At 49.1% G+C, this 27,651-nt stretch overlaps 1 protein-coding gene across 2 annotated transcripts in view; it reads right to left on the bottom strand.

Annotated features, from left to right (window-relative positions):
• Positions 1–27,651, bottom strand: part of C8H1orf21 (chromosome 8 C1orf21 homolog) — an 86,477-nt gene that overhangs the window by 56,994 nt on the left and 1,832 nt on the right. Inside the window, exon 2 of one of the 2 annotated variants that reach the window (XM_064515574.1) lies at positions 12,015–12,067. The exons of the other annotated variant lie outside the window; for it this stretch is intronic. The gene's annotated coding sequence lies outside the window, so the exon portion shown is untranslated. The remainder of the gene's footprint in view (positions 1–12,014; positions 12,068–27,651) is intronic. 2 annotated transcript variants of the gene reach the window in all.

Consider the following 27,651-nt stretch of genomic DNA (forward strand, 5'->3'; position numbering starts at 1 on the left):
ATGCACAGCGATCGCTCTGCCACAGCTACAGCTCTGCTACCCTGGTTAGCTCGTCCATCCCGACAACACGAGAAGCCTCCTCGTGTTATTTCCAAGTCGCCATTGAATAAATCCTTCCAACCTCATCCTCCTCTTGCAGGAAGGATGGATAAATCATGTTTTAATGTTAGCGAACTGGCTGAAGCATCATTTTTCTTACAATTCAGCATTACTCTCTCCTTTCCTTCAACTTGAGGTTCTCAAGTCCATAGACACATCCGTAGGCACCCGTGGCTCAGTCCTCGCACCTCCCGTAATCCCAGCCTCAAAGAGCGTGGCCTCTGCCAGTGAGCGTATCCGAGCTAGGTCAGGCTCACCGCTGTGCGGTGCGATACTGGACTGGATTACTGAGAAAACAGGTTTAGTCCTCTCAATACGCGAGTCTCCCGTAGAGACCTACCGCAGCAGGTAGGGTGCCCAAACGCCACTACAGCATAAACAAAACCAACAATAAGCTCAGCTCTCCTATTAAATTTTATTTTCGTCTTCATGGTTTAAGAGCAAGATACATTTTACTGCGCGAGGTATAGAATAAAAGGCCCCAAGGTACAGGAACAGTGATCTACGCAATGTTTTGCAGCAATTCAACGTAAGCTTTTGAGCATTCGTCTGAACATCGTCTCTCCATTTGACAACACATTCCCTTGTTTTGCCTCACCAAAGATAATTTAAGCCAGAATACCATTACACCTAGCCAGTCACATCGTTTAGTGTTAGTCGAAAAGAAAATGTAGCTACTGTAGCAGCGTCACAAACACAAAAATGTCATCTGCTTTGGAGAAGAACTTGGAGGGATAATTACCGCACTGGGAAAGGGCCACTTCACCCTCCTAAATTCCTTAGGCCCCTCTTCCCAACAGCAACCGCAGGTGCACCTCTGTGCTGTCAACTCTAACTTCGGCCTGGAGCAGACTTCTTCCAGGATCGCCCCTTTCCCAAAAAGCAGTGGCTCACCAAGCCTCCTACGCTCTTTAGCGCATAAAAATGAGAGGCACTCATTTCTTGATTTCAACAATAAAAACAGCAAGTATCTAACACGCACAGACATACAAAGGATTTTTAGACTTGGGGTCTAACCCTGACTCTTTGTTCTTCCAGACTTTTGTTTCCTTTCAGAATTACTTCTTGTTCTTCCTCATGTGCCACCATGATCACAAATAACCACAGAGTTATTTCTGCTAGACGCCTCCAGATGTGCAGACACAATCTTGCCCCTCTGTGGGCAGCAGTGATTAACAACTTTCAAAACCTTCAATACAAGTACCTTTTGGGATCAAACACTGTTAATCCAGCAGAGCCACACCGTCTAGGAAAGGGACGTGCAGACTCCCAGAGGGCTGGGGGTGCAGGTAGGAGTCTCCCTCCCTGTTTTGTCCCATCCTTCAGCCAAACTGACCTTGCTGATATGCGCAGATGCCCATATCAGGTGCTTCCAAGTCAAGGAGGACTCCCCAAAGCACATGCGTGCAAACACACCCCATCGCATGTATGCCTTTTCTAAGGCCGAAAAACCCGAAGTGGCGGTGGCAGTGCAAAGTGATGCTCAGAGAGCAGAGATTTATTCTTCCTCTTCAACCCCACCAGCTGATCTCCTGTTTACTTTGGGTGTCATGAAAAATGCAATGTCTCCTTGACACCAGGAGCTGAACACAAGGCCGTACCATAACTGGGCAATCAGAGGACAGACTTTGGATGATAGCATGATTACCGAATACCTGCGGTGCCCAGTGACGCACAGGTCACGTGAAGATGTCCAGACGAGCCAGGCAAATGTTCATCAGCACCGTAGCACCGTCTTAAGTATGTCACGAGACAAATCTTGCCATTAACACATAATGGCAGCTTCCATATTTCAATGCATTCTTCTCTTAGATAAAGTAGTTCCAGTGGACTTGTATTCATTTTTTAAGCACAAGGACTTCTAATGCAATTATCTGTAACTCTGTGCTTTCCGGGTCTCATCCTCCTTCAGACCCATTGATTTATTCTAGCAGCTCTGAGCCATCGCTCTCTCGACCCTTGATTCTAGCAACTCGGCAATAAGAAGTCCTCCCACGATCAGCTCACTGGCTGTCCCCTAGAAAATCCTTGAAAACACACAACCATGAAACGGCAGGCCTCATCAGCTCCCCAGCTGCATCCCTGAACGACGATCACAACTACGGCAACAATTAGTCTACCTCCCCAAGTATCGCCCCCCAAACCTACACCGCCTGGGATCATCCCATCTCACCTTGGGAAACGCCCTTCGGTCCCTCTAGCACGCTTTGTGATATCTGCCCTGAACATACGCTCTTTGGTCATGCTGTGCGTTTCCAGGACTCACCCGGAGACTCTTCCTCGCTCCCCAGTTGTTTGGCAAATCATCAAGTTTGGCCAAATTCAGAAGAGTAGAGGAACGGGGAAGCAGCTGCAAGCTGGACGGGAGCTTCTGGACCTCTCCGGAGCAGTACGGAGCCTGGGATCTGCCTCCGGTTGCCTCCAACGCACTCTCCATATTAAGCTGTGGCAGAAGCTGCTTCGTATGCCGCTTAGGTTGAAATTAAAACAAAACAACTCAGCTCTGCATGAGCCAAGGGGAGTGAGATACTGGGGGACCTGCTGCTAATGTGTCAGCAAGGAAGCATTTGCCATATGCACCTCTGCTGTTTCCGGGCAGTTAAAGCAAAAAACAATTTAAAGGGGCCTCCTTTTTAGGAGAAAGGAAATCTTCCTTTGCTGCCCTGACAACACAAACTGTGGAACAGGCGCACAGATGTGGCCCGAAAACATGGTAGCGGGCGCTTCCAGGTCGAGGAGGACTCCCCAAAGCACATGTGTGCAAACACACCCCATCATGTGCATGCCTCTTCTAAGGCTGAAAAAACATCCACGCTACCAGTTCAAAAGAATGATAAAAGCTAGCAAAGCAGTTCGTTTAACCCAAACTCCTAGCTGTTGTGAACTTCTCTATGGCTTTCAGTATTTCTTTGGGGAAATTTTTTGACACAGCCAAGACATTTCCCAATAGCAGACCAAACACGAACCAAAGAGTCACACCTCAGCCTCCTTTCCCCAGAACTATGCTGATGACTGCTCCCACACGGTTAGTGGGTTTGTTCCTCAAGACTGAGGAGGAGAAATCAGGCTTTTGGGTGCTGAAGATCACAGCGGCCAAATGTTTGTGTTCATATGGTTTGCTCCACAAGCTCTACATGATGTCCAAGCAGATAGGATATCATGGCCTACCCCTCCTACCCTAGAAATCTGTGTTTGGAGGGAAAACAAGAAGGAAGGCTCTGCTCAGGAGCAGGAGAGGTCCAGAAATGTCCAACCAAGACTACGTTGCTGAAAAACCACAGGTCAGAGGAGCTGAGCTACAGGGAGGAAAAGCAACGTGTCACCACTAGTGCAAAATCCTCTTGTGATCTGTCCCCTTCTTTCAAAGAGGGGACAAATCACCCCATTTATTGCTTTGATGGTGGTACTTTCAAGGCTCAGCGCTTGCAAAAATACTTTCCTATTGAGCTCAAAACCTTTTTGAGTTTTGCAACATCCTAAGTTACATTTTCATCGTTTCCATAAACGCTGTACCGATAAAGCAAGCAGCGGAGGGTTTTCCTTTCAGTGGTCACAACGCTGAGTGGATGTGTGCGTAACTGAGCCCGGGTACTTGAAAAAGAAGATCTAAACCAAATTCTTTTGAGTGGTATAAACAATTTTCGGGCATCAGCCACTTTTACTTAAAACAACCACCACGCAGAATTATGCTTCCAGAGCACTGTTTGTTACAGAAAGAGGCTCGAGAACGGCTCCTTCAGCCTTTCAGCCTTGCCCGCGAAGCCCAGCTCAGTTAAAGCAATGCAGCCCTGAAGCGAGGGGCAGTTAGGTCAAGGACGCAATGTCATTTCAGAAAGCTGGTTTGCGTGTTATTACCCACTGGCTGCTCACGGCTAAGCGTCAGCTGGATGTCATCACGGCGAGGCCTGACCCACTATCAGAGCATTTGTTATTGCTCCGATGCAAAGATCAGGCAGCCGAGCAAGAGCTCTGATTCACAGTCCACATCTGCAGAGGTTGCTCCCAGCTAATCAGCCCTGTTCACTACCAAAACTGAAATGGAAAGCAGTTCCTAGGGCCAAGAACCACCGAAAGACTTTTCAAATACTGTTCCCGATTCCCTCCACACAATGTATGGAGCATAACTCATCCAAGGAGGAGCAGCAGGTCATGCATCGGTCTATCCGTGGGACCATGCTGGAGTTTCCAAAGTCTGGGAGATAAACTGTTGCCTTGAGGTCCTGCAGCTGTGAAACAACTCTGATGGGGCATGCACTACATGAACACGTTAGAGGAAATCATCCTGAAAGAAAACAGCAAATGAAGCCTTCTCCCACAACCTCTCTCAAAAAAAAAATAAAAATAAAAATAAAAAGACCAGCTGAGAACATTACAGCCTCACAGGAGCTGTGCAGCAGGGAGAGAAAGTCATACAAAGCAGGAAAAAAAAGAAACACAGTCTGCTGAACTGCAGGAGCAGAGCAGAAACATATAATGAAATAGGCTCCAAATACCATTATATGCAGTCTGTAGCAACTAAAGCTTATTAGGACTTTCTGAAGAATTGACAGTGCTGCCAGAACAAGACAAATGGCTACAGGATTATGACTGGTGGATAACCCACGCCAACATTTTCCAACTTGGACATTTACATGTTCAAGCTCTGTAGAGTGCCAGAAAACGTTCACCCAAGGAAGGGAAACTCATGGGGAGAAAAGTCAATGCAACACTGTTTGATTGAAAAGAGTGGAACAAAATAAGAAGAAAACAGAAATATGAACTACAAAAAAAATTGAGAAGAATTGGAAAAGCAAGAATAAAGAGCAGCAGGGATGGTATCCGGCTGGCTTTAAGGAGGGGCTGAGCATGTAAGTGCTGGGAAGGCACCAGCCAGGTCGGCTCTCCCCTCGCCCCCGCTGCACCTCTCGTCACTCCGAGGACAGCAGACACTATCTGCAGACACGCGGAAATCTCACCCGCTCGGCTATTTTCAGCTTCTCGACACCGGAAAGACGATCCTGATTCAGCGGGGCTTTCCAGTTGCTTCGCGCTACACCAGCAGCTCCACGGAGATACCCCTGCTGACGGGGACCACCAGAGCTGACCCCCCGGTAGCTATTGTCGCCACTTGCATTCTGCCAGCAATAACTTCTCCTTATGATTACTTTATTAATCAAATGCTCAGATATTGCTCCTTTTTGATTCTATGCCCACTGCGTTAAGATCTTCAGGGCCCAGCATGTACTTTATTACATACTGCAATTAGGGTAAGGGGCCGAGAGACAGCACGTGCCTCTCCACGCCACCCGCAGAAGCAACAAGGAATGGCGAAAGTCACCTGAGCTGCCGCCACCTCCAAACTTAAAATACCTCCTTTTGACTTATGGCTGTTGACACTGGTGCAGAAACTACACGACAACTGTTGCATTTCAACAGCTCTTATACTCAAAAGGGAAAGAATTGGTTTGGTTTTTAATAACCCGCCTGTAAAGCAACCATATAGCCCTACCCAGCGCTACGTGTCACACCGTCCCCTTCCTTAGGGACCTATCTCCAAGTATTTAGCCCCGGCACGTTTAATACTGTTAGAAGTAACCTTACGTTGGTTAAATTTCATTTTATCTTTGATCGTTCTTCATTCTTACCCATTTCCCCCCTTACCTCCAGCAAGAATTCACAGCAATAGCTCGTCCAGCCGAGCTGTCTCGGACCCCAGCGGGGCTCTCGGGCCGGGAGACCGTTGCACGGGCCAGCGTGAGGCTCCCGGCCACAGGGAACCTTCAAGGCAGCTGCGTCCAGAGTTAACACGCGGCCAGCCAGCAGCTGTAAGACGTTAAGCTCCTTGGCCCCTTTACTCCCACTCTTAGCTTTCTGCACATGAAAAAGAGCAGCTGCTTTCCTGAAAGTAAATTTTGCAATATCTTTATAGCCTCCCTCTCCCCCTTTTAGCTTCGAGTGCGAGAAGGATTTCTTTTTAAAATTAGGAGGAGCAAAAAAAACACAAGTTCATGAATCCTAACAGCAGGCAGGCTCTCTTAGAGATGCTTTTATGTCAGGAAAGCAACAGTGAATCTAAATTCAAAATACATTGGATTTGAGAGCTTTTAAAAAAAGGAAAAGAATTGCTAACCCCAGCACTTCTCCAAAAGCTACCACTTGAATCAGAGCACGAGTTCACCAAAAGCTCAGTAGATACAAAAACACTCCCATCATAACACACCAGCAGCAGCTCCCGGTCCCGGGGACCGAGCTCGCGGTAAGCCCAGCACTTACCTGAAATGCAAAAACCTCATTCTGAAAAACCGTGGGAATGATTCGGACGGCAGGACAGACAAACAGCGTGCATGGAGCACGTTCCCCCAGACCCGGATTTAGCCCGTGCACTGAATTTCTCCGAGCTGCAGAGCATCGGCCAGGGCTGCTCACAGCACACCGAGGTGCTCCACTGCTTCCAGGAGACCCGGTGCGGCCAAACAGGCCAGGCTCGGCTCTCCCACAAGCCTCCCTCGGGCAAAAGCATTTCACAATTTCAGGAACTTTTTTATTTTTTATTGTTTTAAATTAAAGTAAAGCAGCACTGAGAAAAATTTTAAGCCACACACATAAGCCCCAAGTCCCATCCAGCTCCTATCTGAGGAAAGCACTGCTCCTTGCTTTTTTTTTTTTGTAATGCAAAAAAGAAGACCCTGTTTAATACTGGATTGCCCCACTCAACCCATCTTTTCAGCAGTGCAGCTATGTGCACGGACTGTGCACCTTCCCCGCAGCCAGGCGAGGCCGACGGTTGCGGCTGAGTAACGAGCGCACGAGCTGCAAGTTGGTTCAATGTCATTGGTTAGTAATAACATCTACCAGGGTCCAATTTACTGGAACCGGATTCAACTCCTGGCAGATTCCTCCCACGAAACAATATAATTGTAAACGCTGGCATCATTTATAACACCTGTAAATTATACGGCTCCAGACAACTGATAAATACGGTTGCATGAAAATCAGCTTCGAGAGCAATACGCACGGAAAGACCATAAATTTTTCAGGCGGTGATACTGTATTTTTCCATCGCCATCCCATAGGCATATTCTGTGCAACTGAATGACAATACCATAGCTGAGCACTTATCAATAGCTATTTTAAAATGCACTATTTAAAGATGCCTACGTTTCGCCGTGGAGACGTCACTAGGATCGAGCCAGCGAGGGAGCGTCGAGCCGAGACGCCTAGCACAGCGCTCTGCTCCCCACACCTCCCCTTCGAGCACAGTTTGGAAAACTGAAGAATTACGTGTTCAGGAGGAACGGCCAGACGCTGTTCTGCCGGCCGCAGTGACTCACCCCCGCGCGCTCACAAACGGGCCCGACTTCACCGGGCTGGAAGTCAGAGCTTGGAAATTCGGATGACCGAATTCAGAACATCAATACGGTTTTAGCAAAAAAAGAGCAAGGAGGGAGATGCCGTTGCCGTGCAGCCACAGCCTTGTGAAGATGGGCCCGGGGAGCAGGGACGCGGCCGTCCGGGGAGCTTCACGGCTGCCCCTGCAACGTCGCTGCGCCAGGGCACGAAACACAGCCTGCCTACCCAGCGCGATCTGCTTGCAAGAAGGACAAATTTTAAGATGAATTAAAACACAAGTCACTCTGGAACTGCAGGGTTTTCCTTTGGTCTTCCCTTTACTTAGGTTTCACAATACGCCCTAAATTTAAAAAAAGGGGGGAAAAAAAATCTGGACATTCTGCCTAGGAATTGTTTCATCTTCCTCTCTAACATAACGCTCCCTTCCTTCGCCGCGCGCTAAGACATCGTGCTCTCCTATTTATAGCACCAGCCCTGCAAGAGGCCTTCCGAAATACCAATGAGCATCGCGGCGCGGGGAGCAACACAGCCTGCCCGCGCTCGGCTCCCGGCAGGCCCCGGCGCCGCATTTGCAGGCTGAGCACTCTCCTCCCAGACGCTGAGACAAAAAAAACCCCTCGCACTGAAAACCACGCATGTGTTGCTTGAAAAGTGATTTTCCTAATGAGTCATTACTTTTTTTTTTTTTTTTAAGGAAGCAAGCAAAATAACTGGACTGCCCAAGGAAGCTCCCTGTGCAGCATACGGTGGATTTTCAGGCTAGATCTATGCAGATTTCTGAGCTTTTAATAAAAACCCCTCGACTTTAGCTGCAGGCAGAACGAGCAAGCTCTGTTTGCAATGCACCGTACCTGATCGCCAGGAAACCAAGGAATTAGGAGGAATCGGCTCACGCAGCATGAGAAGCACCAACTCCTTGCCGGGACGGCAGAGCCCCTCTCCTCCAGCCCCCGATGCACGGGGGAAGCTGAGCAATGCCACGGCGATGAGGAAAAAGTGAAGAAGTTGCTTAGCAACTATATTGTTCTGACAGCTGAGTTGGGTGAAAGAAGTTAAAAGCATAGGGGCAGGAGAATTAACCCGGGAGCTGCTTTGCTCTCCACGAGGCAGGTCTTCAACTTTGCCTGGACAACGGGAGCAGGGCTAAGTCGGCCCGCGCCGGCTGCGGGTACGGGCCAAAACTCACAGCGGTCATCGTCCCAAAAGCAGAAAGTTTCCAAGAAAGCAGCAGAGATCGAACTATAAAACTACCCAAGATGCAAAAACCAAAGTTGCAATTGCTAAGGTATCTGCCAGACGGCACACACGCCGAGGGCACGAGCTAGAATACAGGCTATAATGGCACCGGCTTGGTTTCTAGGCTCTTTTTAGGCAATAAAAAGATCTTATATGGACTGCTAAATTCAAAGATCAGGTGATAATATTAAGCTAAATTCTGACACGAGAAATAACGTGGACGCTCATATACCGCAGGCTCACCGATGACCCTCTGTTTACGCTGGGCAATCCACTTGCATTGGTGCAAATCCTCCCCAAACAGAAACTCAATACAAGGGAGTTGATCCATGTAAATAAGTATTTTGCAGACATACCAGTAAGCAAATGATTGTTGCTATTACATTTGACACCGGAGATGCATCTGCATGCAACCAGAGCATTTTAGTCTATGAAGTAACTGATAAAAGCGTAGAGGAGCATTAAGCTCTAGTTAAGACTGCTTAAGTGCCTTACTGGAGAAATAGCCTGATTTTTTTTTATGTGCAGTTTGGGCTAGAACCTACTGTTTCTCTGCTTTCACCACGACACGCAGCTGTCCCCGGCGGTTTCAGAAAAGCCCGCGTGCCCCGGAGCCGGGGCCGGCTCGCTGCCCAGGAGCGCGCGCGGCCCACCAACGCCGCGGACGGCGCACGCGGGAGTCAAAGCAAGGGAGTCCAGAACGTGTGCGCACGGACCGCGGGCAGCGACCGTGCTTTCCAAAGGAACAAGTCCTGCTTCTTTCAGCCACCAAACTGACTACAGAAAAACCAACGCGTAGCCCCAGTAACTTGGTACCCACGGTGCAGCTGGCGATGCTGCAGGCAGCAGGACTCGGACGTCGCGGTGCTTAGCACGTCTGCCCGCGGTGTGCGAGGATACCGAGCGCTTGATTCGTTCAAAGCTTACCAGGGAAAAACACTCAATTTTCCACATAAATCAGCTAAAGGGAGGAGTGGGAAACGCTCTGAGGCGGCTTTGGAAATTATGGCTCTATCAGCCTTACGAGTTGTTTGAAATCAGAATTAACGACAGAGTCCTGAAACACCTAGAGAAGCATGTTATACCCAAACCAAACTAACACGGCTTCAGCTGTGGAAAACCTGGGCCTCCTCAGTGTGCTCATTTTATTTGTCTGGATGAAGAAAACGCAGCTCTTGTTTGAGCTTTCAAAAGCTATCTTGGAAGGACCTGGAGATGACAGTATCCTGGAGGGACTTTATCCTGGAAACCTGGAAAACTGGCTTGGCAGGGACCTTACAAAGTCATCCAGTCTAACTTAAAGATAAAAAGAGGGAGCTATTTGTAGAGCAAATTTAGTCTGGGAAGACTAGGCTTCCTCATCATCACCGGGGGGAAACGATTCCTCCAGGAACAGCTCAGGGCAAAGACCTAACTTAGGAGATCTGAATGGTCCTCAAGTCTATCTCCTCTATTTATTCTTCATCAATTCCCTCCCTCCTCCCAACTAGTATTAAATTTCCACCCCTGAGAACATGCACCAGCCTTCTTTGCTGGATACAGAGATGGGCTAAACTGCATCTCCAGGAAAAAGGGGCCAGGGAAGAGCTCCACGCGATGGCCATCACCAAACTAGGCAAGTTGAGCAAGACCAGAGAAGACCGCAGAATCCCAAGGACCACAAAAAAGCCAGACAATTAAGCTGCTTGATACTGGAATAGACTTACCTTGACAAGCGCACGGTAACGCAGACTACAAGGAATAAAATATAGCTGCGGCCGGGGTTGTGCTGTAAACAGCTCAATGACAACAACAGAGCTGGGATTAAGCCAACAGAACACTGCAAACTGTGACAGAAAATAATACTTCAAGGTATGTCAGCACCATAATACTTTACTTCTTGCCCTCATTTCATTACTTATCGTATGAAGGTCTGCATCCTGAATGAGGAAAAAAAGAGCAAAACAAAAAACAGCAAAACAGCAAAAAGGTCTCACCTGTGTTGGTTTGTACTGCAAGATGAGAGTAAGGAGGGACATAACGGATACGCAGTGATATGCACTGGTGACCACGGTTGCATCTCGTAACCATCCACGCACACATTTCATTTACACACACGAGCAGCCAACCGGTCTCGCTCCCAGAAGGCTTCACACCAACACGCTGGCACCCAGGAGTTCACATCGCTGCTGGTCCCACACGCTTACCCCGCACGCGCTCAGCTCGCGGGGAGAGGAAACTCAGCTTCCTATTTTCAGGTTAACACTTCAGACTGGGTTTTTTAACCTAAAAAATCTCTACAGAATAAAACTCTAGATCAGCTTTCTTCCTTAGATGTTTGTTTATACATATATACACACACACACATATACACATACATTTACACCCACCCTATATATATTTGCATATATATACATACATATACACACACATATATGCAACAATTTTGATAATTATTTCCCGTGATTCTAAAAACTCCATGGATTTAACCCCTTTTAACTTGTACCAAAGCGGCCAAGACATTGACCTTGATTCGATATTTATCCAAACGCGACCTGCCTCCCCTTGAGGCGGAGGGGGAACAGTATTCTGCGGCCTTTCTAAATAAGAGAAGTAGGATATTCTACTATTCTGCAGTTTTCCTCTACGGAAACACGATTAAAAGCCTGCAGGATAAGGAAAGATGGTGGGAAGAGCCAGTCACGACTTGCAACACATGCACAGCAAACCCCCCAAGCCAGGGGACCTGCAACGACACCGGATGAATTTTCAGAAAACCTAGGAAACTTTGGTTTTTATAGAAACATTCCAGATTTATGTAATTTTTTCTTGATGCCAAGCAGCAGCGAGGAGCCTCAGCTGAGCTGAGCCTCGATGTTTTGGGTCAATGAAGTCACAGCAATATTCCAGACGCCAAACAAAGAAATAGCTGCACCTTATTAGGATTATGCTTACCATGCTGTTTCCCCATCAGATTAAAAAGAAAAAGTATCATTAATACATTTAACACGGCTTGCTGAGCAGCGGATTCAAGTGACAAGACGTTTCTTGCAACAGAGCAAGTCTCTCTGGTTGCAACCTCTAATCATAGGGGTTTTTAATTAAAGCACAGTTGTGCAAGAGCATCAGCTTGCTACCTGCTACGAAGAGCACCATCTTCCACACCTCGGTATGCAGCACTGCATTGCTTGGAAATATTTTGCTTTAATTAAAAGCCAAGCATTTGTGACGCACTGACAATACGCTTATTATGCAAGGCAGAACTTTTCACGCTGCACACTACCAACCACCTACGAGTGGGAGACTGCACATGCTGGAAAGCCCAGAGCAAAGAGCTATCGTAGAGACATTTTCAGGTGCTATTACCTTACCTATTTGTAGGCTTCTACTGCTAGTCCTTCACAATACAGTGGATGGAAAAAACCTAAATAAAAAAAACAGTTCTGTCCACATCATCCATAAATATTAACTATCCTATTTCTTGCAGATAGTAAACTGCCAAGCAATTACCTCAAGCAAAACAGTGCAAGAGTAGCTCCATCTGAAATCACAGAAAAATGGTAACACAAGATTTTGCTTGCTTGTCTTTACCACTGCTTTACATTTTGCCCTTACCTGCTTAGCAGAACCTTGCTTTTCGCTTTCGATACTAAAAGAACGAGCAGAGTTTGACAGGAAGGTCTCACCGGACTTCTCTGCACCTTAAAATATTTATTTTATGCGGATTTTGTGACATACAATAAAGATGGAGAAGGAGATAAAATTAAAACACTGAACTCTGGGGGCTAACGAAACCGCCTCGCACTTACAAATGGAAATTGCAGATGCTGTTTTCGATACGCCTTTGTGATTCTGCCAGTTCCTCTGCTTTATTTGGGCATTTCTTTTGCCTGGTACTTTTTAATCATCGGGTTTTAAGTTTCAAATAGCTCTTGCTGGAGAACAAGCTTTTGCCACAAAGGACTGGGCATAACGTTATGAATACAGACCAAAGCACTGGTTTAAAAAACATCTATTTTTTCCCCTGCTAAATACCACTAAGGCCCTATCTCTTCTTATTCCACATTTCGTTTTTCTTGCCGCAGCACGGAGCTCCCGTTTGGGGTTTCCGCAGCCATCTTCACCTTCGTTTCCATCGTGCTCAAAACGTCCTCCTAAAATCAGCCTTAGAGAAAGGCACGTCACGAGAGACCAGCCAAGCCAGGCTCACCTTACTACGGGTTATACCGAGGAGACTTTTTCTACGAAACATCATATTGTGCAAAAATCACCTTACTTCCTCTCTGGAAGAATCAATGCGGAAACAGAGCCTTGACACAAGCCGGCTCCCCCACCGCGTGCAAAGCAGATTTTCATTAAAACCCTGTGCCGAAACCTTCCCTCTTCCGAGGCAACACGGGTACAAGAGTAACAGCTCCATTCGGATGTCGGGATTCTCCCTGCGGACATCTGCGCTGGTTTCCCCTGCAGAGATCTGCGCAGACGTTTGTCAGCTAGCAGAGACATTTTGGCTTTTGCTCCATCAGACCTCGCGAGCAGGGTGCTCGGGGGGGCTTCTAGGGGAAGAGCAACGCGGGACAGCACGCTGCATGCAAAGCGGAGAGCTGCGCGGCAAATCCCAAGACAAAAGTCAGCGTTCACTTCTGTACTAGCCAAAAATATCTTAAACGTGTCACAGAAGGTAAAGAAAAGCGGTGTCTTCATCGGCGAGCTTGCAATCCCACCCTTGGGGCGTGAGGTGCTGTTTCTTGCAGCACCACGAGAACATCCATTTGACCAGCAGAGACTCCAACAAACGGCTCTATCGCAAATCCTCTACGTTAATAAAACTGCTTCAACTGTTAGCTTGGTTTGGCTCATCGAATAGCCAGGCTTTTACCTACCTCAGCGACTAAATAACCAAAGGGTTCTCCTCCAAATTCAAGACCAAAGTCCAAACCAAGAGGTCTACATTAGGCATCTCTCCTGCAAACCAGCTTGGAGGCCCGGGCTCGTGTCACCGTCAGGAGCAATATTGCTCCTCTGCAACGTTTCTGCCATAAACGCGTGGTTCCCCCGACGCACCCCTAACAGCCAAAAAATTCACCATGCAAAAATGGAAATCTCCACTAATCCCGTGGATCAAAAAGAGGCTTAAAGCTTTAGGGATTTGGCTATTTTTGGAGTGATTTCCTTACAGGACTGTATATATGTCAGACCTGCTCAGCGATGGCTTTCTTTAATGGCATTTTAAAACTTCTGACACTAAGTTTGCTCTTTTAAATAGCAATACGCTGCATTTGAAGTCTGATGTCTTTATATAAAATATCTAATTGGAACATGGGCAAAAAGGATAAAGAAAAATCTGTAATTTTAAAGTGTGTAAATACAGATATTTTTAAGGTAAAGCTGATGTTATTTTTCAAGGAAGAGCCTGCAGTAAAAATTCTTTGGGGGAAGAGCATCCCGTCCTGTCCAGCTTGTACAGCCCCAAGCGCACTTACTGGGGAAGAAGTGGGGAGCGTCAGTCAAGGCCTCAAAGCTACTGCAGTGCAAACAGTTAAAAGTAAAGTTTAGCAGACTAAGTATGTGACTTTTTAACGTATCATTTAAAAAAATGATGCCTACCAGGCATCGTGGTGGTACAGGTTATTCATTGTGCTTTATAAATAATCTCTCACGAAGCGAAAGGCATGAGATAACATAATCAATCACCATGAATATAGTGACCGAATCAGTTAACAGCGCTGGCGCTTACGGAGTGCCACCTTTTCATGCAATAAGAAAGCACTTTTACTGAAAATAGCAACTATGATTTCAGAGCTGATACGGTAAACTGTGATTCTGCAAAAATTTGCTGAGCAGAAGGAGAGGGAGTAAAATGCTCCCAACTTCCTAGCTTTTACTCTTTTAACATTTTGGGGTTCAATACTTGTATGTATTCCACGAGCCCTGCATTTCACTTGAAAATGTACACATCTCGAAGTGAAAACAGCCATGATATTCAGAGAAGAGCAGGATAATAATATGGGAAATTCATCTATTCAGTAGCTTCTTAAATGTTTATTCTTCAAAGAAAGCAGTAAGAAATATAAAGCAAAAAAAAGCCTTCAATTTTTTCAAACTTCTAAAAAAGATATATATATGCACCCTAGAATCTATAAGCACCCATTACTGTACTTTTATTCATGTGGTCAAAGATTATCCTAGTTTGCTGCCTCACCAGAAACCTTACTACAATAGCAAATCCGTACCTGAAACCTCCTAATACATATGCACGCTTTTCAGCGTCCTCTCTTACCGTTACGTCCTGCAGGACTTCCTTTTTCATAGAAATGTTTCGCTTTTTACAAGTCCGACAACCTGCTCAATGAAAAGGCACTCCCTCAGGAAAACTGTTCTATTAAATTAAATATTTTTTGATATATATTTTTATATATATATTTGTACATATAATGTCTGCCCCAATTATTTAATAACCAGGTTAGTTCCTTTAACAACAGACAGGGCATCCTTCAGTATTTGCAGAGAGCATGCTCCTATCCGTTTCCACTATTCTGCTGCTAGAGAAATATCGGATTTCTGAAGCAAATGAAGATATTTTGGGAAACCACTCATGCCATTAATACCAATATTGCATTTATATGTCTTCCACAAGCATAGAAATCAACGAATAAAAACAACCGCAGGCCACAAAAGCACGTTTAAAAATGCACGCTATTGTAATTCAGCAGCATTAAAACGCGAGTGTGGGAAGAAACTACAATTTTCAGTCCGTGGTCTGCTTCTTACGTAACTTGAGGAACTAAAGAGGTGTTTTACTACTGCTACTACTATTAAGCAGAAGATGTGGAGCACTTGCTTTGCAAGTAAGGGGAGGAAGGCGGTGACTGCAAGACCTGGGGCGCGGGCCGCTTCGTTCCCGCGCTCGCGCCCCCGAAGAAACAACAGAGGGAGAAAAAGCAAACGCCGCAATAAATATTTCGGGACTTAGAAAAGAAGAAAATGATTTTTTTGCCGTTTTTTCCTGAACACAGAAACAGCTCCTCCTCCTGCTACGGGGAAAAAAAGGGGGGAAGGAGGTGGGGACGGAGGAGGGAGGGAGCTGCAGCCGGCTCGGTACGAATCCCGCCCGGTGCCCCACGGCGATGGATGCCGCACCTCGCCAGCGCGACCCGCAAGGTGCCCGCGCGCTGCCGGCATCTAAATACGCAGTAACACAACGCGGGCGTCGAGACGCCTCGCAGCAACCGCCCGTTTTAAAGTCCTGCCTCAGCGCTGAGAATAAGGCCCTTTCCCCCAAATCCGGTCTGCTGACTTGCCTAAGCAGACAAATAAACCTGAAACGCATTTATAAAGCACGAGGTTTACTCTCGACAGGCAAATAGAGAAAAACTACCTTTTGCCACACACACACAAAAAGATGAGGAAGGAGAGCGTCCCTTTCCCCACATGAGTTATTCACCCTTCCTCGTATTCACAACCAGTCGCAAAGCTGAGATGGTGCCCGGCACCATCACCGCTCTCGGGAGACTTCCTGAGAACACCACGGAAACACTGCCGTCCTCCGCGGTCCCACCACAACCGCCTTGCCTACACCTTGCGCTGCCAGGTCAACTGCTCCCGCCACAGCCGCGCTGCTCGGGGAAGGCGCGCGCCCAGGGCAAACCCGAAACGCCAGCCGCCGCGCTCTTCAACGGCGGGAACGCTGGGAAGGTCCCCACGTCCCTGGCATCGCATCGGAACGTCTCCCGTACTCACGCGATGGGCAACAAGCCTGGAAGGCGCACGTGCCGCGAGCTCTCGGCGAGAGGGACCAAGACCAAGGGGGTTCTGGGGTGTGCAACGCGGGCTCCTCCCAAAGCAACCTCGGCGCTAGGTTACGCGCACGCCCACAGCTTTTGGCGGAAGATGGGCAAAAACACTAGGGGAGGCTTTTGGAGCAGCAGCTCAAATCGCTAGCTTGCCACGAGTGCCCCGGCAGCGTCGCTTCACCGCTTTGGGCCAAAAGCAACGCCGTGCGCTCATCTCGTTAGCAGCAAGCCGGTGCACCTGAAGCATCCCTGCCACGGCCGTCACTCCGCGGCGGCGGCCCTGCTCTGCGCCGGGTCCCCTCCCCTCCCCTCCCCTCCCCTCCTCCGGGCTGCCAGTAAAACCAGGCTTCGCGTTTGAGCTTCCAGGAAAATAATTACAGTTGGCAGATATTTTTCAACACTGACTCTGAAGCCAAAAAAACGAAGAACAACAAAACAAAATCAAACCAAGCATTACTCAACTTTTCCTCAGAAACAACTTGTTCCGGAGATCAAGCTTTTTCACTGACGCTCCTTTTTGCTCCACCACTCTTTTCCTTGCTCTGTGAACTTCACAGTCCTTCAAAATAAAAAAAAACCCCAATGACAGAGAAGAAAAAAACCCTGCTCATAAAGAACAGATATATTTTTTTAATTCTTTGACTCCGTCTCCTGGCCAGGAAAAGGATACCCGGGGCAGTAAAAGGATATACTGCAACTGCCTCCAGCCTCCTCAGATGATCTCCTCAGCAGCTGGTGACGAGGAGGAGGAAAGAAACTTGCTCACAGTATCTGCACAAAGCAGGATACGCTTATTTAAATCCCAGCAACGTAAATCCTCGATGAGGCAATCCTAATCTCCTCCTGCAGTTCTGCTGGTAGTTATTTTATTAAGGAACGATTCCTTACAATCGGTCGCTAACCACTAAATCATGTTGATCTTCATATAAACAGAGCTTTCTCCTGCTAAAAACAGAACTCCCTTCCGCAAAGCCAGAAGATACTGTGACTAATACACAGTTTCATAGCTTCCCATACGTTTACTGCAGTCCCCGATGGTTTGTGTCTTTTTGTTAGAAAATGCTTCTTATTTATGACATATTATCAAGAAACATGTCAAACTGCAGTCGAATACAACGCTTCACCCTAATTCCTTCCATATTGCTTCTAAAACAAACCCTAGCATCTACCACTGTGCAGATCCCGAGCAAATCTTCTGCACAGGTCCCTGGCTGTGCTGGAAGACAGAACGGATGCGTATCGGGCGGTCTCCGTTCACAGCCTTTTGGTTAAAAAGGCCCCTTTTCCAGCACATCTGGCATATCTGGGAACAAAACAAGGAAAAAAAAGGGACCGAAGGAAAAAGCAGCAGCTTTCGGATGCAGAAGTACAACCCACGGGAGCTGGGTCCTTCGGGTATTTTTAAGAAGCCTCCGTCACAGTCACCGCTCTTTTGCATGCAGATGACAGCAACAAATCCCTGAGATAATTCAGTCCATATATACCGCGCTGGCGTTGCCCAAAACACTTATTTTGCTTTGCGCCGACAAACATCTTCTGCCAGCGCCGCTCCACGGTGCCCAGGAGCCCAAGCTGCTCGGCTGCCGCAAGCAGACCCGGAGGATGCCGCGTCTCTTAGGCGGCTCCGAAACCCGTGCCAGATGTCTCCCCCCACGTAGGCATGGGAACGGGATGTGTCCTCACGGAGATGAGTCACTGCTGCAACGACAGCACACGCTCTCGGCAAGCGCGGGGGGGGCTCTGGTCAACGTGGCCCACTTCTCTTTGGGGAGTATCTGGCCGAGGCCGGGCAGACGCTCCTCCCGTAGCAATCAAAGAGCGATTTTATTCATCGGTGAGATACGCCTCTAAGTGTCTAACTATTGATTTCGGCCGCTACTTATCTTCTCGTGCTGCTCCCTCCCGAAGCTGCCAAGCGTGAGGAATTCAAACCAGGAGGCACTCAGAGGGTGACGGTAGGTGACACTGGGAAACTCAACCAAAAAAGGTTTCCAAAAACTCAAACCGCACCAGCGATGCTCCACTGCGGCTGACGCCCACCCTGGGCCAAGCGCTGCCCAACGACACGCGAGGTCTGAACGCGGAGACTGCCTCTAAAGCGCTCAGCGGCAATGTCTCCAAAACGACAATTAATGCATTTAAAAGAAAAACGAGAGTTAAGGGTGAGCCCGCCTTCGGTACGCAGAGGAGGACCAAAACCAACGCCTGGCGCTTGCGCTTGACGCGGTCTGCCTGCAACCCGTCCCGCTCTTGCCGATCTCGACGCACTTTCTTCAGCAGCGATCGTTTCTAGCCGGTTCAGTTCGCGCAGAGATCAGTGGCTGCAACGAGCCAGGCAAAAGGTACCGTAAGGCAGGACTCAGTCGCAGACACCGACAGGCATCACTACCAAATGATATGCAAAAGTCTGTGATGTAAGCATATATGTGTGTGTGTATATATATAAGATACATGTATATACACACACATACACATACATTCTTACAGGCTTGCATGTCTTTTGTTCTGTATTTTTCCTTGCACTTCAGAATTAATAAAAAAAATACCCTACTTAACTCAGAAAGCAAGCACTTACATAAGAAAACACACTAACGTGAACTTGCCGCAAAGACACAGCAGCAGCACAGAACAGAAACTGCCTAGTTTAACCATGCCCTGGACTCGCAGCCAGCTCAGCCGAGCACCCAGCAAAGGCAGGACCCCAAAGCTGCAAACCCGACGCACATTTTTGGCATACAAATGAAGGCAGACCTCAGCCAGGGCTAGTCGTAGTTAAAGCTCAGGAGGTGACAAGGCGACACTGAAGGATCGCGTTCAGACTTTGCAGTACTATCACTCATCTTAAATAACGGTGGCATTTCCACTGGCTCTGTATTATGGAGCCTTTATGCTTAGAGGGCTGCTGGCTCATCCTTTCCACTATTTCATGTTGTCCTCAACTGCGGGAGGAATCTGAGTGGTGGAGAACAGAAAAGCACAGTGCTACTTTACTCCAGAAGTTAAGTTGGCAGCAAAAGTACCCTGATTTTTGCAGCGCGTAGGGTGGGGAGGCAGGACACTTGGGGAAAAACGTTATTTGCAGACTTCGGGGGGGGGCGGAAATGCAATCTTAAAACAGAGACCAGCTCTGCAAGTGAACTTTCCTGCTTAAATTAAAAATAAGAAAGAAAGATTTTAAGAAAATCTAAAACTAACTTTGTTGCAGAAACAAATCATTAAGCACGTAAACATGAAAATGAGTTCCCGCAGCAGCACGCACTCGTGTGTCAGAGCGGCTACGTAACAGCGACGAGGAGCAAGGGCACCCACGTAGCGCTGGAGAATCACTGTTTTAAACGGACAGCCAGTCCCTTACAGGTGAAAACTGGTCGTTCCTCTGGAGACTGCAAACACACCAGCAGCCCCTCAGCATTTCTCTCAGAGGAAGACTACGGTACACTGTAGAAGAAAGGCAGGCTAGGCACCCCCTCCTTGCAACTTAGCAAAACAGCTATTTCTTTTTATGAGCTGAGGAAATACTTTGTCCTTTCTCAGAGCTTTTACTCGTGCATCCCTGTATGCTGTGTATAGGTGGGTTGCGTTTTTACACCATTTCAGACACGGGAAACCAAAGGACCAGGCAGAAGAAGGCTGCACCTTCCTAAGCGCCCTGTTCATATCTGCATGGCACAAATAGACCCCTCCCAACTTTTCTTTTTTTTCCCCCTAATTCGATAGCTACCTTTCATTATACTCCTCTGCTTTCCAGAACTGCTGTAATCCAATGACTGCAGCTGGGGACCTACAGGAACATATAAATGGAGAAAATTCCCTCTCCCAAGGAAGCTCTCCAACTCCCCAGCCCTCCAAACTGCTCTACACGGCGACGTCCCCATGCCCTCGCGAGCCTTGCTGCCTTCTAAGAAGGTCCACGCGAGTCCATCACGTCCGATTAAAGGTCTGATTCACCCAATATTTGGTGCCCAACAGTAGCCAAAAGTGGACACCAAGGAAAGGGTGCAAGAGTAGAGCACGTACACAGCGAAATCGCCCTACAACGCACTCTCAGGCCCCAACCCAAGGACAGGGACAACACTTTGCTCCTCAATTCAAGGTGCAATCGAAGCTGAATTAGACAACGAAATGCAGCAAGTCAATGTGGGTCCATCAACACGGCCCGGGACTGCTTACTATGCTACCCAGTCGGTGTATCGCCATTTCTTTTCTCCCCATTCATGCTTGGTTGATGTTTTCTACTCTGTGGGCTTTTTCCAACCCAGCCTCGCTGCTGAAGGTCACGGCAATGCCTCGCGTAACGATGGCTGGTCTCACGGCGCGTTTCCTTCCATCAGTGTAAAACAATTAGTAACAGAGAGGGGAGATGGAAAAAAACAAAACGAATAAGGAAATAGCAAGAGTGCCGACATATAATACACAAAGTAAAGAAACCATTATGACTTAAAAGTAATAAATAAATAAATAAATAAATAACTTCCTTGGTCAATTTTTTAAGTTTAAACTTCTAGCACTTGATATATTTAGAAACTTTTTAAAACAAAGAAGAGAGACCCAAAAAAGTAACTTCATGTTGACTAGTACTTTGCATACGCATGAACTTCCCCACATGGAAACAGCTCTGAAGGCCTTAGCTTGCCACCCAGGAGCTGTGACTCCACCGCAGCAGGCCCATCACATCTGCTGGCCTACAGGAGAGCCACTCCTGCTCGCCGGTGTCCCACCAGGACCAGTAAAAGCTACTGTAGTCCTGAGACTTATTCCCGCCACCAGCGTTTGCAGGGTCAGGCCCTGCCCCTTCTTTCCCAGTAGCCTCTAAATGCCCTGATCAAGCCTGTGATCTCTTGCACAGCGTCCCCCACCCAGGTCCAACGAGTGAAGGCTCATCCGCAAAACTTCTTCCTCGTCCTTAATTCCTCCACGAGGACGTAGGCCTGACAAGCGACTGCAAAGGTCCCACGGTGCGATGGATTTAAACTGAATTTCGTCTTTTTCTTTGCTCCTTTTTTTTTCCCTCTGCACATTTGCAAACATATGTGTTTTCAAATACCTGGGCACCAACCAGCGCCCCTGCCAATCTGGGGTGGTGCCAACACAAGCGATGATAACTTTACCATAACAGCAGTTATTTAAGGGGTTAGCGGGAGAGAAATAAGGAACAAACAACGGTGCAGAGGGAGAACGGAGGATATCCAGCTCCTGCCTGAGTACGGGGACTATTAACGTTCCCACCTAGGAATGAAGACAGGAAGGATCGATAAGGCACTTGAAACAAAATCACCGCAGATCCCAGCTGTAAGAGTTACAACCTTTTGGGCTGATCTTTAACACTGAGGAGTTGCAGGGAAAAAACCCAAACGCAGACCAAATCCTCTCCTTCCTCGCCCACCGCTGATGACACCGCTCCGCATGAGTCAACAGGCAAATCTCCTGGCTGGGTCCTGCCCGATTACATCTCGCCCGTTAAAAGAGGATGGTGCACAGCCAAGCGCAGCCTCCCCCGTGCCTGTCGCAACGAGCTGGGGCGTCCCTGGTGCGAGCAGCTGACTGGCAAGACCCAGCTTAAGGGTGGCACCACCGCCCTTAGTTACAACCCAGTGACCGAGGACAGGCTCCCTCTTCATTATTTTTCTGACAGGCTCGTATCTAGCATTTCCACCTCTAAAAACAAGACAGTTTTTCAGCCTTTTTTTCCCCCCCCCAAGCATCTGTGATTATGGCTTTTAATGTTGACGTAAAGCCACCAGAAGCACTTCTAAAACTTCTGGCAGTATTAAAAACCACCATGTCTAAACACAGAAAAGCTAAATCTTAGACTTACTAAGCTCAATAGTAAAGTTCTCAGCTACCAAGTTTTGGCCCCGGGGTATTGAATGGAAGCGCGCAAACAAGCTAAACCTAATCTGCATTGGTATTTACATAATTCAGCTATATGTAAGCAAATTAACGTACCCAGAATATTTGATTGTACTTCTGTCTTCCGTGACCAACGAGTCAGAATTGCCTCTTTATAGTTATTAGCAATAAAACCCTGCTATGGATCAGCGCTGTCTTCGCCTGGCAGTAGCGGGGGGAGGACAGCTAGCAAAGCCCCCAGGAAACACGGGTGGACGCCCCAAACCCAGGGCGGCATCGGCAGCACGGACACGCGCCACGCTGCAAGCACGAAAGCGCGGGAACTATTCAGGGAAAAGTCTGGGTTTACGTTCAAGGGAAGACGACAGTAACAGAAAATATTCTTCTTCATAACCGCAGACTTAAAAATAGCATTTGAAAAGCAAATCTGTTATAAGAACAGAATTAAGGTCCGACTTGGTGAAGGGATTTAGCAAAATAATCCAGATTTCACTCTAAAAAAAGAGACTGCAAAGCTGAGAAAAGCAATCTGACTGTTTCTATTTGTCCGACAACCTCAAGGCACAAAACGAGATCACAGTCCCACCGTGCTACGTGCCGTAAAGATGGGGTCTCAGCACCAAGGCGGATACACTCCTAACTTTCCAAGGCCAGTGAACGCAGAAAATTGGAGGCACATTTTCTGGATCGTTTCCTTGGCATGGCTAATTCACCTGTGCTCTTCAGTCCTACCTTTGCCTCCCACGAGGCACCACATAAACCAACTTCCAGCTCGCGAGAGACCCTGTCTCGGGAGGCAGGTAACACGGACCAGGGCCAACAGCCGCCCGCCGTGCACCTTTCCGAAGCACCTGCCGAATGGAGAACAGCCCCACGGGAGCATTGCTTCTTCTGTGTTTGGCTGAAGGCTTGAATTCAGGAACACAACGATCATCCTAGTGTTTACCTTCCCCGAGAAAGGGAAGAGCCGTCACGGCGAGAAATAGCAAGCGGGCTCTTCACACGCTTCCGAGGGTAACAGGAGCTCTCGGGAAAGCAGGGTGGAAGAGAGGGATTAAGACGCTGTGATCCTTACCTTTGACTTTAGTAGGATCATGCATATAACCGAAATAAAGCGCTTGGTTTCAAAATCCCGTCTTTAGACCAGCAGGTTTTTGCACCTTTGGGTATCTTTTGGGAGGGAGGCAGGAAGCAAAAGCAGGCAAAACAACAGCGGTTTGCCTTGCTCTAACCACCACCCAAGAGCCGGAGCAAAGGAACTCCTCCTGCACCGCGTGCCGACACGAAACCCCGGGAAAACAGGCGTCCCGGACCCACAGCACTTGGGGACCACTTGCAGTGAACTTCACCTTCCTCGCCCCAGGCTCCTCCGCTCCCTCGCTGCTGCCCAGCTACAAAGCGAGGACAGGGCAAGGCCTGGAAGGGTTTGCACCGTTTTTTCACCCACCAGCAACAGCAGCACATGCCGATTCTGCCACATCTGACACTGCCGCAGCCTCAAGGCCCACGGTCCCCGCTCAAGCCAACCTCCCAGACGCAACGGGAACTCTGGCCAAAGGCTCGACGGTGCGTCGAGCACCCACACGCCAGAGCAGCATCCCTTCCGGCAGCCTGGACGGCGGTCGAGAGCCCGGGGGAGCGAGTGGAGACCAAGGGCTTGTTCACGCCGCTGCAGCGGACGGGTGGGAAGGGAGCCGGGAGGGAGCGAGCCGGCAAAGATTGGGTCCACGTCCTTAACTACCGCTTTCGGAGCGGCTGAGTCAGCGCTGGGCGGACAGCTATTTACTGCTGACACAGACCTGCAATAAATTACCACCTTTCGGGAGCGACGAGGAAGCTGCGAGGGTGACTGAGTCATCCCCCATCCCGCCGCCGCTCCCGGAGCAGAGCCACGTACATCCCCCTGCTCAGGGCTCTGCCCGTGGCCCCAAAAATAGCTTTTAAGCCAAATCTTGCAGTCATCACTCACAGCTGTAACATTTTATTTACTCCCAGCGAGAATTCCCCTACGTTTCTGACAGTGCTAAGAGTAGCTGGTGCTTAAATTATTTGCTTAACAAAGGTGTCTATCTGACTACAAGGGTTACACCGAGCGTGCAGTATTTTCTGACCTACATAGAAGCTAATAATCTGCATTTTACGGAACTGCTTTGCACAGACAACCCCTCTGAACGGACAACGACATGCTGTACGAAAATTAATAATTGAAAAGCAGTCGTCAGCACTGTTATTTGTGTTACAAGCAACTCGCAAACCTCAATGAATCGCAGTATTAGGTTTCTAATGACCTTCTGGAAAGCCGTTCACCTCGACAGCTTTTGGAAGGCAGAGCTCCAGATCCCCGCGCAACTGCAAGCGACAGCTCCCCACGCTCGGCAGAAGAGCCCGGGCGACGAAGACGTCAGCCTGATCCCTGGACTTCTGGCCACAGAAGCCATTTCGTCCTCACGAACCGCCACAGCGGAGGACAAACCGTGCAACCCGCTCCCCAGCCAGGCGCTTGGGCCAGCCTCTACCCCCAGCTTCTGCCCTGACGTCAAAACAACCCCACCTCGCCCAGCTCCCACACGTCTACTGAGAGGCTCCAGCTCTGTTCCGCCCAATTCATTGACTTGGAAACCACCCACTTCCCTCGTAGCACCCAAGCATTTGCTGAAGGTGGGAAAAAAGGCTCGGAGACTAGCATGAAAACGCAAAAAGCAAACGAAAATACATTATGAAGCCCAGAGTTTTCAAAGGTCTCAGGGAAATTAGGTCCCCCAAATCCCATCGCACCCCGAACACAATTCAAGTGCATAATTTCCAATAATCTCGGTAAAAATCCCCAAATAAACGCACAGCTAAACATGGTAGAGCACCGATTCTTCTTGTAAGCGTTTCTAAGCCTAAGGCCTCTTATTCCTTTTTTTGCCCCCCCTCCATAAACACCCTCACTCTTGCCGACGTGTCACATCTGCGGAGCGCTACAGTCAGAGGAAAATCCGCCTCGGAGCCGGCTCGCGCCGCTGGGGAAGGACAACAAACCAGGGCCGTACCCCGAGCTGCCCATCGTCGCGACCTGCCCCCGAGCCCGCGCCGCCCGTCACGCTGACGGCAGCCGTCCGTCCCCGCCGGGGGTGACGGTCCCTCCTCGCCGCCGCCTTCGCTTGGGGCTGCGCCTCGTCCGCGGGACGCCACCAGCCCCGGCTCGCACGGGCCGGCTCGCGCCGTTTCCCAGAGCTTTCCCAGCACGTTTCGGCGGGTCTGGGGCAGGAGCGGGCGGCCGGGGGCAGACGCCTCGCGGGGTGGGCGCCCGCCTGCGCGGTTCTCCCCGCTATTCCCAGCGAACCACTTGCACAGCCAAGGGAAACTCCCCCAACCCAATTTGTGTGGCTGCTAATTAGCATCCGCCGCTGTAACGTTGGAGACAAAAGAAGTGCTCCCCTCCTCCCACCGGCATCGGGACTTTCTAATCTCAAAGACAGACCTCATCCGACTTGGCCGAGGCAGAAAGGATACAGCTTCATCTACTATTATTATTATTATTTTTTTTTAACACGGCAAAACCAAACGAAGTTCTCTCGGATGCTTGTGTATCGGGGAGTTTTCCTTGTCATTAGTGCTGGCTGGGCACTTTTAAACGCCGGGCTCCCACACCTTTTAAATTACCACCTTGCCGAGGTGCTAATTTAAAAACATGTACTAGAAGAAAACAAACACTGTGCGGAAGAACTCTGAGTGGGCAAAGTAACAGCGACGATCTGAGAAAACCCCGGGGGCCTTCCTTCCTTCCATGCCCCAGTAAAAGAGGTCCCCGACGCACCGGGGGAAGGTGCTCCTCGACGTGGCTGTTTTACCCGTCGACTCTCCCCTCGACCCGCTTCCTAGGGGAGATGCCCGCGCGCCCGCCAGCTACTCAGCAGCAACCGCCCGCGCAGCCTGACACACCCGCCTCCCCAGCCGCGACCCGCCAGCGCCGGGGGTCCCCGAGGAGCCTCCCGAGGTCGCGGAGCACGCTGCCGCCACAGCGGCCGGAGGAGCCACGCGTCCCTCCCCCTCGGTCCTCCTGCTGACGCGGCCTCCCCGGCCGCCCGGGCTCCGCAGCTCCGACGAGCCCCCGGACGCACGAGTCGGTGCCAAACGCACGTAGTGGCGCTAAGGCTGTCTTGCTTCTGTGACGGGAAGCCGGGGAGAGAGAGGACACGAGTTCTCCGAGCAAGAGTCGGACTGGCACGTCCCGCCCTCCCCTTGGCCCCATAGAAAGCTCCATATACCGGGCGACTTGGGCAAACTGCCCCTTGTTGATTTACCTAGGCGCCAGCTCGCCGAGGTCCTCTCGCTGCGACGTCTGACTCGACTGCAGCTGCACGCCGCTGCGCGGGGCCAGCCGGGCGAGGCGGCCGTATTTATAGACGCGTTACAGGCTGCAATTTTGGTTAGCGACGACAGAGCTAGGGCCTCAACCCCGCACACGCCCTGCTGGGAAAATGCCCACCTGCATATATAGACCCTGCAACGTTTTTCCCTATTAAATATGGATTTCAAGTGCTGCTTGGTTTGTATCCGTCAGCTCTGGGGAAAGGCTTAATCTACCGCTCTCTGTTAGAGATGCAAAAGATAAACAAATCGAAGCCACCTTATAATACGAGGAGAGGTCCTGACGTGCCTGTTTTCTTTCAGACATGTGCAATGGTTTGTGTTATTTTTAATTAATAGCATCCAAAGTCCTCTCTAAAAACAGGGCGTCCGTTGCATTCGGCACGACACGCAGAGCAAGAGGGAGCCTTTGCAAACAACTCAAGACGCAAACAGATGAAGTAGACGGCGCACACCAAAAGAGACAGAAAGAACGATCTTCCCCGGCTCCAACAGCAGGTTAAGAGCTCACACGGCTTTAAACCCCGTTTCTCCAAGCTCCTCACGCAGAGTCCTGCCTAAGGGCCCTTGCACCAACATTTCAATTAAGCCGCTCGGTAACAGCGTCTCCTTCCCCTCTGCTGCTACAGCAGCCACGTAGGCAAGGGATGCTGCCGGATCCATACTCCGCCGGAGAGGTCTTGGGCATACGCAGGCGCTGCCGTTTGGTGTAGCATCATTATGTAAGTGTCTCTATTTTTAAAACAAACAGCAAACGCTCGTCTGGTCACTCTCTACTATTGCCCCACCCGTAAAGCAGCAAGCTTCAATTCCGCCCACTGCAATCACAAGTTTACGGGCTTAAGGGTGGGATAACAGCAGAAAGCAACCAGATAAGCATTTTCTGTTCTGAGAATGCAAAAATTCTGCCTATTTTCACCAAAAGGGATTTTGGAAGCTGCTGTAATTATTTTAAAAAAAACCTTATTAAAAGGTTTGGCTCATTCCTTTGCAGGGCTTGCTTTCAGCC

This window comes from Dromaius novaehollandiae, chromosome 8 (genome assembly GCF_036370855.1).
Source record: "Dromaius novaehollandiae isolate bDroNov1 chromosome 8, bDroNov1.hap1, whole genome shotgun sequence".
In the NCBI taxonomy this organism is placed as follows: domain Eukaryota; kingdom Metazoa; phylum Chordata; class Aves; order Casuariiformes; family Dromaiidae; genus Dromaius; species Dromaius novaehollandiae.